Here is a 15726-nt window from a genome sequence, read left to right on the forward strand (position 1 = left end):
GATACCCAAATTCTAAACTACACAACATTGGCCAATTCAAAAAACACACACCTGAAATCCATACACACACCACACCCACCCACTCACACCACTATAAAACACACCCACATTACCCACAACCCCTTAAAAATACAAATCATTGCCACCAGACAGACATCAAGACCACTGCGAGAACTACACGTACCCATACATCCCTCACGCACTCCACTACGCACACCCAATCACACTACCCAACACCCACACACTTACACACACCCCACAACACCCATGGCCCCACAAAGAAACCCCCATTTCACAGATGAGGAGTTGCGGGTGATGGTGGAGGAAATAGTCAGGGTAGAGCCACACTTGTTTGGAGCACAGGTCCAGCAGATATCCATTGCAAGGTAGATGGAGCTATGGCAGAGAATCGTGGACAGGATAAACGCCGTGGGATAGCATCCAAGAACAAGGGACAACATCAGGAAGAGGTGGAACGGCTCTAGGGGAAGGTACATTCCGTGGCAGCAAGGCACCAACTCACCATCCAGAGGACTGGCGGTGGACCCCCACCTCCTCCCTCACAGCTCACAGCATGGGAGGAGCAAGTCTTGGCATTACTGCATCCTGAGTGACTCACTGGAGTAGCCGGAAGACTGGACACTAGTACATCAATATTTACCACAAATCACCCCCATACCTGCATGCCATCTCACACCCTCACCCTCACTCCCATGACTCCACTCCATCCCACACACTGCACCAACACAGATGACTAACCCCAAAGCCAAGCCCTGCATGCCATACCAATGCATGGACAGCCCCCCCAGCCCTGCATGGTCATCCATCAGAAAAGCATGACCAGCATAGCGATACTAACAATCCCACATTACATCAACATACACATTCAAAGGTGGCAGGGCTACAGCAACGATAGAGGGGAAGATAGGGATGTTCAATATGTCACAGGCATGAAGCATAATACATCACTTACATCCCCACAGGTGCCCCAGCCAATGTCAGCGGAGAGGAGGTGCCACGACTATCCATTCCCCCAACCTAAGATGCCCCCAGTGATGACAGTAACTCTGGACTTCAGGATCTGGATCAACAACCTGGCCCATCAGGGACCACTGGTCAGCCGGTCACCCCAGCCCACTCACAGTCCACCACAGAGCCTCCCCCATCAGTATCCAACACCCCAGCGTACCCACACCTCTGTCCCTAGAACACATCAATCAGCAGTGTGCCCACCTGTACAGGGAACCCAGTCCACAATCAGGGACCTGGGGTCAGTGGCAGTGGGCACACCGTTCAGGGGACAGAGGCACAGGGCAACAGGGACACTGGGAGGACCGCTGTGCGCAGGGGGAAGACAGGCCCAGGGAACCGACTCTCAATGAGGCAACATAATGTCCTGGGGGCCTACCAATATTCCCAGGACACGATGGGCCAGATCCTGAACAACATGAAGGAGACCAAGGGGCTGCAGGAGGAACACCACCAGGAGATCAGGGAAAACTTACAGGCCCTCAACACCACCATGATCTCCATAGCAGGGGTGCTGGCAGACATGGCCAACATCATGAGGGAATGGACTGCACAGCAGCGGGCCCCTACCACTAGCCAGTCTGTTGACCAGCCCACTACATCCACTGCAACTAGTGGACAGGAGGCCCCGCCGCTGGACCCCCAGGCCACCAGCACCCCTGTCCCTGCAGAAGGTGAACCACCCGCAAACGTTCCCTGCGACCTAGAAAGAAGCCAGAGACAATTGCCAAGACCACCGCCAGGAAATGAGACTCTCCTGATTATCCCTCTTGTGTCCCACCCTGTCACCTTGTCCACTTTGAACTGCCTTTGCTCCCTTTCCTATGGCCCCTTGGACACTGGACCTGTGCTACAAACAGACTGGAACAATACCCTGGACTACCTCCACCATCAGCACATTCCATTGCACTTTCCAGTCACTTATTTGCACTACAATAAACACCCTTGAACACAATTTGAGTGACACTGTTTTATGTGTTGAAAATGTGCATTTGTTGGAACAGTCACATCTAGTGCGAATGATCTGAACACTGTGACAGCATGAAAATGATGACCTGTAACTGTCTGTAGTGATCACATCAGGACATTGTTGTCATATCACCAACAGCTGGAAAATTAGAAGCCCTAGGTGACACTAAGTTGAGATGCAAAGGAAGTGAATGCCATCATGCTACAGCCACACAGAAAACAGTCAGAGTAATGGTCAGTTCCACTGTCTCACCTTTGTGTCATTGGAAGTATTTTCGTATAACTGATGTTCTGTTGTCCTCATCCTCTGCCTCCTCATCCTCACTGTCCTCAGGGTCCACTGCTGCCACAGGGTCATCTCCAGTCCCCTCCTCCTGCAGAAAAGGCACATGTCATCTCAGGGCCAGGTTGTGCAACATGCAGCATGCCACTACTATCTGACAGACCTTTCCGGGCAGAAGGTCCTCTCGATTATTATTCTGGTTCGCCCATGTGCCTCATTATAATGGTTCTCAGCCCCTGTCCTGGCATTCCTCACAGGTGTCAGGAGCCACGATAGGTTTGGGTAGCCAAAGTCACCTGCAAGTATTGTGGGACAACATTTAGCCTTACACAATCCTATGGGGATTACACCTGAAGGCATACAATGACATACAGTGGGTGGGGACTGTGGCTCACCTTTAAGCCACACCCTGTGCCTCTGTAGTTGGGTCATCACATTTAGAATTCTGCTATTCCTCAGGACAAAGGCATCATGCACCTACCCTGGATTACCTGGCTGTGACATGGGAGATGTACTGGTCCACCAGGCACACCATTTGCACAATCAGTGAGTGGAAACTATTACGATTACTAAACACCTGTTCATTCTGGCGGGGGGGACAAACGCTATATGTGTATTGTCAATCGCCCCAATAATATTGGGGATATGCCCCATTGCATAGAATCCTGCCTTCACAGTGGCCAAATCTTCCACCTGGGGGAAAGCAATGTAGCTGCACATGTGTTTCACAAGGGCAGCCAAAACCCTTGTCAGCACGATTGAAAACATTGGCTGTGATATTCCTGCTGCCAACCCCACTGTCACTTGGAAGGAATCAGTTGCCAGGAAATGGAGCACTGATAGCACTTGCACAAGATGGGGAATCCTAGTGGGATGACGGATAGCTGTTCTCAGGTCAGGATCCAATTGGGCACACAGCTCTGTGATTGTGGCCCTGTCAGTCTATAAGTCATTATAATGTGCTTGTCCTCCAGTGTAGCCAAGTCCTGAATGGGTCTGTACACGGGGGTTCGTCTTCTCCTCCCATTCATCCGCAGTGGTAGGTATCTAAGGGACACAAGAGCGAGTAATCGCAATCTGAACAATGGAACCACCACCTCAGTGTACATAGTGCATTTATGTGATGGGACAGTGGGAATGGCAAGGTATGTGCAAATCTAGACAGTGACACATTTAGGGATAATCTGATCGTTGTCCACCACCATGAAATGGTGACTGCCTGTCCTGTATGTAGGGACAGGTGGAAGTGAAGTAACTCCACTGATGTTGGGCATCGTGGCGGAAGGTGGTCTTGCACCGCCGTTGTTTAATATGGTGATCTATGGAGTACAGTGGCCAATGGGAATCAGCGCTGGCGGTGGTGGTGTACACCTCTGCGGACATGACTGCCATTTTCTATCTGATGCCTCAGTTGTTTCCTGACCTTTAACAGGAGAACACCTACACTGCGTGTGCTACTGTGACCTGTGTCTGGAACCTACCATGGCTCGTGTGACTGGTGAAAGGGCCCCTGCCTTCGCTGCAGAGGAGTTGGAGCTATTGGTGGATGGGGTTCTATCCCAGTATGGACTGCTGCATGGTCCTCCAGACGAACAGGTGAGTACTCCTTGGGCACAATGCATGTGGGAAGGATGCATGGAGATGTGTGTGCAAGCATCGTGTCAATGGAGGAGGGATGTCTTGTGGTGGTGTACATGTTGTGCTCAGGGCGATGTGTGTGCCAATGGTGATGGAAACGGGATTGGTGGGCCATATGTGTGACGGGCTGGATTGTATGTATAATGGTGTCCTCCCATCTGTATCGCCTCTGCAGGTCAGTGCCCATCAAAAGAAGGGATTATGGCGTGCCATCACCAAGGATGTGGGGACCCTGGGGGTCTATGGCAGGTGGAGCACCCACTGTCGGAAACTGTGGAAGAACCTGAGATGCTGGGCACGGAAGACCATGGAGGCCCAGCTGGGGATAGCCTCCCAACGAGGAAGGGGTGCCCATCGGAACCTGCCCCCCTGATGGCCTGCATAGTGGCAGTGGCCTACCCAGAGCTGGATGGGCGCTTGAGGGCATCACAGCACCCACAAGGGGGTGAGTACAGTGCCCGTTACAACAATAATTTGTAGGTGGCATGGGATCTGGGTGGTGGGTGTCAATTAGTCGGTACCCCTTAATGCCAGGCCAGACATTGCAGCGTGATCCACCTCAAGGGTAATGGTTGAAAGGGAAAACAAGGTAACCTAGCTAGGTTGCATTCAATGTCAGACAGGGCTTAGTGGGTCCCTGGAGGGGTGCAGTTGGTGGTGGTTGGCCCTCATCTTGCTGTGGCATATAGCCAGTAGGCAATGCATAGTGCTCAATCCTGATCCCTGTGTGTGTCGATACTGTGTATGCCTTCTGTGGTGCTGGTGCAGTAATTGACCTAGTGCTCCATTTCTCTCTCCCCACCTTTTTTCTTCTGTCATCCTGTCCATGTGTGCATTAGCATCATCTGGCGGAGGAGGAGGGGCACCGGCGACAGAGGGAGCTGCATCCCACAGGACCCAGGAGGCAGAGTCCATCGACGCCGAGGGAACCAGTGGGACGGAGGGAGAGGGGAGCACCACAGCGGGGACAGGAGGTGACAACACTGACTCAGATACCTCCTCTTATGGAGGCTCCGTGGTGGTGGCGGACACCTCTGTGACCACCCCAGCTGCAGGTACCGCCGCCACCCCAGGTACCTGCACCGCCCTCCCAAGGGCCCCTCAGCGAGTTGCCTGTGCCCACTCACCCAGGAGGGTGGGCATCTCCTTCGCCCCAGGCACCTTAGGCCCTGCCCCAGTGAGCCCTGTTGCCCTGAGTGAGTAGGCTATTGACCTCCTGAGATCTGTCTCTATTGGGTAGTCAACCACTGTGAGTGCCATCCAGGGGCTGGCATCTCAGATGCAGCAATGCATTCCTGGAGAAAATTCACAGTGGATTGGCGGCCCAACAGAGATTGATTCAGGCTCTGGCCTCCTCTCTGATGGCAGCCATTGTCCCTGTTTCTACTGTCCCCCCTCCAACTACCACTTCCCAGTCGCAGTCTCCTGAACCCCAACCCATCCCATGCACACATACAGATGAGCATGCACACAAGACATCACACAAGAATGGCACGGTGAAACACAGGCACCACTGCAGCCCACACCCACTCACGCAAACACCAGACAGTTGCACACACAACCACATCCGCTGCCTCCACTGTCTACCCCTCCTCCTCCTCCACCTCCCTCACAGTCATGTCCACACTCACACCTGCATGCTCTGCATTAAAATCCACCACCAGCATCACCACACCAAGCAGCACACACACCTCACCAGCAGACACCTCCACAACATCCATGCATGCCTCCCCTGTGTCCTCTCCCACCCTGTCTGTCCCCCCTCTAATAAAGGACACAATCGCAAGCACTCAGACACCCAACAGCCATCCACCTCACACACGCACACTGCCCATGCACCTGCACCCAAGTCCAGCAGACATACACCTCCAACAACCACTCATTCAACCTCCACTCCCATCCCTCCTCCCTCTTCCTGCCCCACTGTCCCTATGAAGCTTTTCCTTGCCCAACGACCCAGCCCAGCATCTCAGGCAAACAGTCCACTTGGACAGTGGAGGCACCTCCTAGTCGTGGAGGCAAGACAGTGAAGGATCCCACTCCACCAGCCATGAAGGGGAAGAAGCCCTCAACTCCTGCCATAAAGGGGAAGGAGCCCTCAACTCCTGCCATGAAGGGGAAGGAGCCCTCGACTCATGCCATGAAGGGGAAGAAGCCCTCGACTCCTACCATGAAGGGGAAGAGGCCCTCGACTCCAGCAGTGGCTGGCAGGGTGACACCACCACCACCAGTGGTCACATAGCCCTCACCTCCAGCTGAGGCAGTGCAGCCCACTCCTCTGGCAGAGGCTGCACCTTCACCTGCTGGGACAGTGCAAACCTCCCTTCCAGCAGAGGCTGCCCAGGAGGCACCTTCACCTGCTGACACAGTGCAGCCCTCACCTCCATCAGAGAGCATGTAGGCCAGCCTCCTGGGACTGCTGTACAAGGAGCCCCTTTCAGAACTAGTGGGCAAGTCACCCACCTGAGAGACTGTGACCTTGCACTCCTCAGCACAGAGAAATGGGCATGAATCCCCCTCTAGAACCAGTGGGCAAGTCACCCACCTAGGAGACTGTGACCTTGCACTCCCCAGTGCGGAGAAATGAGCATGGAGCCCCCTCCAGAACCAGTGGGCAAGTCACCCACCTGAGAGAATGTAACCTTGTACTCCCCAGCACAGAGATATGGGAATGGAACCCCCTCCAGAACCAGTGGGCAAGTTCACGATTTCGACTGAGGTGCCCCCCCACCCCCAATCCCCTGAGGTGCCTGCCCACTTGAAAACTAATGCCCCTGCCAAGTTCTGTGCACTTGATGTCAGGAAACAAGTTGGGCATTGGACTGTGCCCTGTGGCCATGTGGTCCCTTAGTACTTTGGACTGGGCATTGGCCCTTTGTGGACATTTGTACATAAGTCTTTTTTATCCAATTGGTTCTTTTGGTGGCTGTTTCCCTTTCAATACATTCTCATTACTGCCTTCTTGTTGTCCTTGCATTATAATGCTGTGTGTTGTGTGCCATTATTTTTCATCTGCAGCTGGTTTTATGTATGGTGTGTGTGTGTCTTGTGTGTGTTGTGCGTGTGTGTGTCACTCTGTGTGCTAGGCGGCTGTACTCACCGTTGTTGTCTTCGTCGGTGTTGGTGTTCCAGGTGGAGCTTGTGATAAAAGAGCATCAGGAAGACTTGCAGTTCCAGATCCATGGCAGCTTTGTCCTTCTCTGTGTCTCTGATGGTGAGTCTTTCGTTTTTTGTGAAGTGTTTCCGCCAGGCTTTTGATGGCGTTGGTTCCACCTGAAAATCGTGGCGGTGTACTGTGTTGTGATATGGTGGGCGGTACTTTGTCTTCCCCCTGGCTGTTGATGGCGACCGCAGGTTTGAGTGGTGTTAACGCCCTGGCGGATGGTGTGGTACATTGGCTGTCTATAGGAGTTCTCACCGCCATGGTCAAAGTTTGGCGGTAATTACCGCCGGCCTGTTGGCTGTATTTCTGCCACTTTATCACTCACCGCCAATGTCATAGTGACCACCTAAATGTTTGTAGGTGATGAGTTTGTGTATTTAAATAGTGGAAATCACAGTCACATTTCTGAACTTTAGCTAGATTGATGCTTGACAAAGTTGTTGTGGATTCGGTACCTGTATCTAGTGGCAAAGTCACATTCTCATGGAATGTTCCGTCTGATTGTTTTACTGATATTTAATGGCATTGTAGGTGAGTCTTGGGTAGCTTAGCTGGTGTGTAACAACGCTTTTAAAGAGAGAGCTACATTGTATCTAGCTGTGAAATGATGTTGGCACTTAACTGTTACTATCTGGGGAGTGTTAGTTAACTAGATGTAATGATACTAATGTTTAATTTATAATGGAAGTGTTATCTAGTGAATGTGATGACTATACCTCACTTTCTGTTTCCAGCATCGGCAGGTGCAGGAGACGGGACACAGCCGAGTGGGGAAGCTTCTGGCTACGGGACCTCCAGTCACGACACCGCTGACAGCGCAGGACCCAATGGCCCAGAGGGCAGGGGTAGTGCCATGGGAGAGACCGGATCCAGTACATCTCCTTTGGAATCCTCCACAAGTGACCACTTCCTAGTGGTAGCGGATCCATTTGGGACCACCCCAGCACAACCTCTGTCCACTCCCCCTTTCTATCACCACCCTCCATGTAGCTCCTAACCCAGTTGCTCGTGCCCACCCATCCAAGAGGGTGGGCGTCTCCTTTGCTGCAGGTACCTCTGCCCCAGCCCCTGTTAGCCCTGCTGCCCTTAGTGAGAAGGCTTTTGACCTCCTGAGGTCAATCTTTGTGGGTCAGTTTACCATCGTGGATGCCATCCATGGACTGGTAACTTAAATTTAAGAGAGTAATGTGTTTCTGAAGGGCATTCACAGTGCACTTGTTGTAATTTAATAGCGATGAGATTAAGCATTAGCAGAAGACATCTTGTATTTAGCAACTATTGTGAACATTTGGCGGAATCCATTTTGTATTCATGGCAGCCATTTTCTCTGCCATGTGCTCCCCATGTGCTCTGTCCTACCTTTCTGTTAATTACTCTTGAAAATCTATCTAGTGACAAGTTATATTTAGCATCTCCCACTTTCGCACATGCCCAGTAAGATCTGCAGCTGTCAGTAATCAGTAACAGGCAGTAATGTGTCAACTAGTCCTTGAAACTGTTAGCCCCTCCTACCTGTCGACTGTGCATTTCCATATGACCTTACGTGTATGTAAGTCTTGCTTCTATAATTGTACCACCTTCTTTTAACCCCTGCGTGTGTATAAAAGGACCATGCTCTCTTAGTTCAGTGTGCTACTTCAAACATTACCGAAGGGTGCTTTTTGAACTGTAGTACCACCTCATGAGGTTTAATAAACTTTGTCTTTTATTTCAGTTTCTGTGCCAACTTCTTCCTATATGGTCTGAGGACTTTGTGCAGAGAAGGGTGAACCCCTTGCACTAGTAGGCCTTGCTGAGGCTTACTTCAACACACTGGCTAGCCTACAGAGATCTTTCCAGGCCCGGACCTGCACACTGACGGCAGTCAGTCACCCTTTGGCTACCGCCCCCCCACCTTCCTCTTCCCAATCCGAATCCCTCTTTCCTGACCCAGCCAAAGCACACAAACAGACAGGCATGCATCCACCTCACATCTAAGGGTAGGGCAAACAAACCAAAGCACCACAAGACACACCACCGTCATACACACAAGCAAAATACCCCTGCACACACAGCAACAGTTACAACCTGCCCTGACACCCTCACCACCCCTAGCATCACACACAAAACCTGACATTCTGCAGACACCATACCAACATTCACTGATTCAACCATCACACCTATCCTACCTGCAGACAACACCCCAGCAGACCTTCAGACATCCACCCCAGTCACCACACCCGTAGACACCACAAACACTGACACACCTACATGCAGCACATCCACCATGCCTGTAGTCACCAACCCACCAGACAGCCACCCACCCACCACGACATCCTCCAGCACCTCCACCCCCCTCAGCCCAAAACATATAATCACCCTCACTCACCCACCCAACAGACACCCACCACCCACAAGCATACTTCCCACAAACACGCACCCAAGATATCCACACCAATACCTCTTACAACCATTCCCTCTCCCTCCACACCCAAATCCTTTTGTCATGACCATCCCTGTGTGTGCAAAAACACTTTCCTCTCAGAGTTTGACCTTGTCTTTACTCTCCCCCCATGACACCCCTACAAGATACGTTTTCCTCCCCAAGGACATCCCTTCCACCTCCAAAGCCTTCACTACCTCCCCTGCCAGTACCAATGCCCCTCCCCTGCCAAAAAGTCAACCCCCACAAGAAGACGCAACCCTCTCCCAAGCCAAAACCAAAACCCCCCACCCAAGCCTAAGCCCAAACCCCCCTCCTCAACCCAACCTAAGCCAAGCCCCCCTCCCCCACAACCTCTCAAGACTTCCTGAGGTACCTGCCTGCTCCCTTAATGCCTCTACCTGTGGAGGTTACATGGCAGTCAGGACTCAAGTTGGGGCACCACATAGTGCCTTTGGCGCACCACTATTTTATTGTTATGGACTGGCCAATGGCCTTGAACATTTATATTTGTTGAAATATTTCTAATATATTCTGACCAACCAGTTGTTGGTTTTCTGGTTACATCTTTGTCCTGCTTTTCCTTTCCTAGGTTTGAGTTGTTCCTGGCTGACATTGGTCATATGCCAATATTTGTGTGTGTGCTGCTTGTGCTTTATATATTGTTTGAGCAGTATGTGAGGGTGTGTGTAATGATTTTGTCCCCCAGAGATATGGTGTGTGGTGTGTGATGGACATGTGTATGTAGCAGATATGTTGTTATCATGGTATTATATTGTATTTGTGTTGACATGTGTTTTTTGTTGTTGTTTGCGGCTGTGTGTGCTTTGACTGTGTGAGTCTGCATGTATTGTGCATGGTGTAATAGGAAGCAGTGTGCTGTGTGTGATGTGTGTGTCAATTGCTAAGATTCATGATTGTGTAATTCTGTGTGTTCATTCACAGATGGTTATACATTGTGTTGTATGTTTGAGGGTTATCTGGCCATTGTCGGTTGTAAATGCTTGACATGTGTTTCTATTGGAGCAGTTGTGATGTTGTTGTGATGTGTTGGTATTTTGTATGGGATTGTGTGAGGCTGGGTCTGTGCTGTGTTGCTGTGTGAAACATTGTGTTACTGACATGTGGTGTGTGTGTGTGCTGGCTGCAGCGTTCATGCTGTGTATGTGTGGGTGTCTTTGTTGTATGTGACTCTGCGTGTCACTGTATGTGTGTGTGTAGTCCTCGCACCCCCTTCCCTATGGTATGCTGTGTGACAGTACAAAATTTAACAATATACAAATGTGACAGGTGGGTGTGTGTGTACTTATGGTTGTTATCATCAGCAATGGTTCTGTTGTCTTTCTGCAGGCAGGAGCAGCAGGATGATGTCTAGTGGTGGTTCCATAGCGGCTCTGGACAAATATGGCTTTCTGGAGGTGAATATCTCTTTTTATCCTATTAGTTTCCACATGGGTTTCCATGGTGGTCCGACCACTGCAGAAATGTTGACGGTGTGCAACCTCGTAATGAGTCTGGTGGAAACATGGTCTCTACTGAACTGTTGGTGGCTCCAATTGAGCAGGGCGGTTTGACTGCACTGGCGATGCCGCGGGTGCTTTGGCTGTGTTTCTTTGCATCACCCCCAAAGTCATAATTTGGCGGTCCTCTCCACCAGCCTGATGGCGGTCTCACTGCCACCACCAACATGGTGATCACAGAACCCCGAAACTCAAAATGAAGCCCTATATCTTAAGGATTTTTGTTTTCTGGGAACTAGTGCTTGACTCTCATATCTTGAAATATCTCCCTTATTTCTATGTCTGTCACATTTGGAGGGTGTTTGTGCTCTCTTACATGAATTACAACATCATATTTTGTAGTTGCCTTCTCATAGCATGCATTAGAATAATATTTGCTACCTTTTCAGTTTTATATTTTCTGTTGATTCACTTTTTTGGGCTGTAGTTGTAGTCTGTGATATAGTAAGTACTTTAATGTTATGTGAAGTGATGCTGCCTTTGTCATTGTATCTGAAAGTAGTGAATAGTGAAAAAGTATAAATATATACCATATGTTAACGTTTGTATGTTTGCTCTATATATGAGAAACTATGCAACTATTTCAGTTTTGCATCTTTAAATGTTTGTTCTGTTAATAACTTTCACACTGTTTTGCAGCTTTTCCATTGGGAGTGTTCTACTGTGGAACAGATGCTTTTGTTTCTGTGGGATGCAAAAAAGTAGTTTCATTTTAAATGTTAGTTGGGTTGTAGTTTGTAGAGAATGAGGTCAAAAATGTTTATTTTTACTCACTATTTGGGTGGGTTTACAATTTTGTAATTATTTATGTAAAATTGGTGGTAGTCTTTTTTTGGCAGTTCATTGATTTTTCAAGTCATACTTTTGTCTTTTAAGAAGTCAATGTAAAAAGATAGAAGTTTTTGAGTATTTCATTAATTATTTGTTATTTTATGTTTTTAGGTTTATAAACAAGCCAATTTTAGTATACTGTAAATATATGCTTTGCTTACTTGGTTAGGTAGTTGTTGAGATGTATATATTTTTTCTTTAATGGTTTGATGCGAGAATCAAGCAGAGTTTCCTTGTCCTCCATTTTTTAAATATTTAGGACCTAACTATGAGTTTGGCGGTTGGACCATCAGACCACCATGTTGGCGGTTCTAAAAAGACCACTGCGCTATGATCTATAGCCTGCTTTATTATGATGTAAACATGCAGAACCACCACCTGCCAAGCAAAAAGGCAGACCGCCAGTGGCACAGAGGTCTGGTATCTTGGCGGTCTGACCTTCAGGGCCACCGTCACCATGGTCACCCATGGTGGTCTCTTTGCGGCGGGTAGCCAATATCGGACGACCACTGCGGTTTGCGTTCAGCAAAGTAACAGACAATTATGTGCCCAGTGGGCACACCTGCAGATACCACTATAAAACTGACCCTATCACAGACTATGATCCTTTGCCTCTCCACTGCAACCAAGAGACCACATTTGATTTTGCTCAGAGCGATTAGGCCCCCCTTTTTTCACTATCTCATGAAACCCCTTTCACACACTTTTCTTCATTTACTCCCCACATCACTTTTCTTTTGTAACTACCTGTCACCCCTATTTTATTTTTCCACCATGTCACATCAAAAAAAGCTCAGTTTCTCAGAGGATGAGTTGTGAGTCATGGTGGATGAAATCATAGGAGTAGAGCCACAATTGTTTGGAGCCCATGTCAAGCACACTCCTCTCAGTAGGGAACTGGAAGTGTGGCAAAGGATCGTCAACAGAGTTAATGCTGTAGGCACCATCCTGTGCACAAAGAAGGACATTAAGAAGAGGTGGAATGACCTGAGGGACATGGTGTGTTCCTTGGCCTCCAGACAACAGATGGAGGCTAGCAAGACTGGTGATGGCCCTCCTAGTGCACCATTACAATCTGCATCCTGAGGGCTTGACAGGAATATTTGGGGGAGCGGAGTCTGGTATGTTACAGCATAAAACATGTTGCTAAACTGCAATGTTATGCATGCACACAGCTCCGCATTTGCACTGTGTTGTTCATTGACTCTAACAACATTCGATACCCAGAGTATCTGAGATGTAAGACTGTCAATGTGATTTTTGGACCTAACATCACAGCTACCAAGGCCTAGCACATACCATACGTTGGAATGGTGCCTGTAAGTGTTTCAATGACAGAATTTCACCCCAGGACTCATGGAATATTTCAACATGTAGATGTATGCTCCAGCCTAAATGCAGTCTGGTGACAGATATGTCATACCCAACATTCGTCAAGTCGTGGGGAGTAGAGGGAGTGACTTGACTACAACTCCCAGGAGGCACTGCTTCTCTAACTACAAACACCAGCCTAGTAATCCTTTTCCCAAATACATCTGTTGGTGAACTCTCAAATTAAGTTTAGTTCTCTGGGAGTATACCATTTCTCAAGTGTTGGGAAGCAGAGGAGTGGCCTGACTACAGCTTCCAGGAGGCCCTATTATTGTAACTCCAAACACCAGTCCAGTGTTCACTGCCCTAAAACACCTGTGTGTTTACCCTCAAATGAAGTTTACAAACCTCGTAATATGCCATTTGTCAAGTGTTGGGAAGTATAGGGATTGACCTGACTATAAAGCCCAATTTGCCCTTTTTTTCTAACTCTAACCACCAGCCCAGTATTCCCTTGCCCAAACTCACTTAAGTGTTTCAATAACAACATTTCACCCCAGGACTCATGGAATGTTTCAACATGTAAATATATGGTCTAACCTAAAGGCAGTCTGGCGACAGATACATAATACACAGCATTTGTCAAGTAGTGGGAAGTAGAAGGAGTGACCTGACTACAACTCCCAGGAGGCCCTGTTTCTCTGACTCCAAACACCAGCCCAGTGTTCCCTTCCCCAAAGACACCTGTGTGCATGTACCCTCAAATTAAGTGTACTCGCCTGGTAGTATGCGATTTGTCAAGTGTTGGGAAGTAGAGGGATTGACCTGACTGCAAAGCCCAATAGGCCCTATTACTCTAACTCCAGCCACGAGCCAGTGTTCCCAGTGTTCCCTTGCCCATATACATCTGTTAATTAACTTCCAAATGAAGTTTATTCACTTGGGAGTGAGCAAAATATAGATCATGCTCAACTCAGAGACATGTGTATTTAACTAGCTTCATCTTGACCTGACATCCCAAAATGAAACTAGTGAGGACAGGAATGACACCTTACCAAGTTAGTACACCAAGTATTCCTAAGGCCTTAAACGGCATCAGAAGATTGGCAGCAGCAGAAAACATATTGACTCACCACTGCACATGTGATGACTGCAGATACAGCAAAGCACAACTACCCCCAGACACCCCTGCCTCTATAGCAGCTGATCCCCCCCACACACATGTGGGCTGTGCGGATGGCAAGACACTCACCACTGCCAGCAATAGACCTCTTCCTTAATGTCCTCCTATGTGTGTCACACATACACTCTGTGGACTATCCTGAACTACATTCTGGATACTAAGGGCTTTGGACTTCCAATGTTGAGGCATCTACTCCAATGATTTCATTCACCATGACTGACCCCTTTACTTTACATTTGTGTTTTTTTCTGTCATAAATATGTTTGTATGTAGTAGCATTGCAATAAATTAGTCTTTCAAACTCATTGTCTGCTGTCTTCAATTTCCCATTTAGCCAAGTAGCTATGTCAGACCATGTGAACCATATGATAATGATCCAAGGTACTTGTGCAAGCAGGAATTTGTTGCATGTACATAGTGTCCAACTCAGGATTACAACCCTTCCATACAAACACATGCATACAAGTGTCTTGTCAAAGAAGAAATATTATTACATTGTTCACTGCATAGGCTGTCAATATGTCTAAACAGCAAATCATACGTGATTGACTCATGCTGTGTGAATGACCAAATTTACAGGTACAGACCTCCAGACTATGGAAGGAATGGATTTATCAACTATTGTCCTGTAGAATAGGAAACATTGACATGGTTGATGTCATCAGCTGGAGCCACATCTCCTACCACACAAAATGAATCCAACATCATATAATGCAAGACTCAGCCAGATGGCAGTACAACAGTTTCTGATCACAAGGCCATTGCAATCCAGTACTTCTGCATCTGGTGGTTTGACACAAACAAATGTCAGTGATGTGCCACAGGTACTCTGGCCTACAATGAAGAAACACATCAACAGCTACATACAGTTTAATCAAGAGTGTTTAGTCAATGTGAAGGGAAACTAAAATGATTTTGCCATAGGACTTCATATTTGCTGACCACATGATGAGACACATGATGCATCAGGGCCACTACACAACAAGGAGCAAGTCCAATACAGTCTTCTGCATCTCCAGCCTATCTCTATGCAAGCCTTCTTGGCACAGGTCTTCTACACCCAAAGTCTGTGACGTACATTCCTAGGAACAATCCATGTCCAGTTTGTAAGGTCCCAACAACATCACATATCTGCCAATGTCACAACTCTGAAATGCCCACATGAAGATGTCATAGTGAGAGTACCTGAACAAAGAACAAAACAGGGAGTATAGGTATGAAAAATACATATGACGCAAGCCACATAGCAAACATCTGGAGAACAAAGTGAATTACAATGAATCTGACACAAACAAGGCAACATCATCAAGATGTGGATGTTCCAAATGCTACCTTATCAAACATCCTTTGGCTGACTTTGCCTGAGCATCAGCTCCC

The sequence above is a fragment of the Pleurodeles waltl genome, chromosome 1_2 (assembly GCF_031143425.1).
Source record: "Pleurodeles waltl isolate 20211129_DDA chromosome 1_2, aPleWal1.hap1.20221129, whole genome shotgun sequence".
Taxonomy (NCBI): domain Eukaryota; kingdom Metazoa; phylum Chordata; class Amphibia; order Caudata; family Salamandridae; genus Pleurodeles; species Pleurodeles waltl.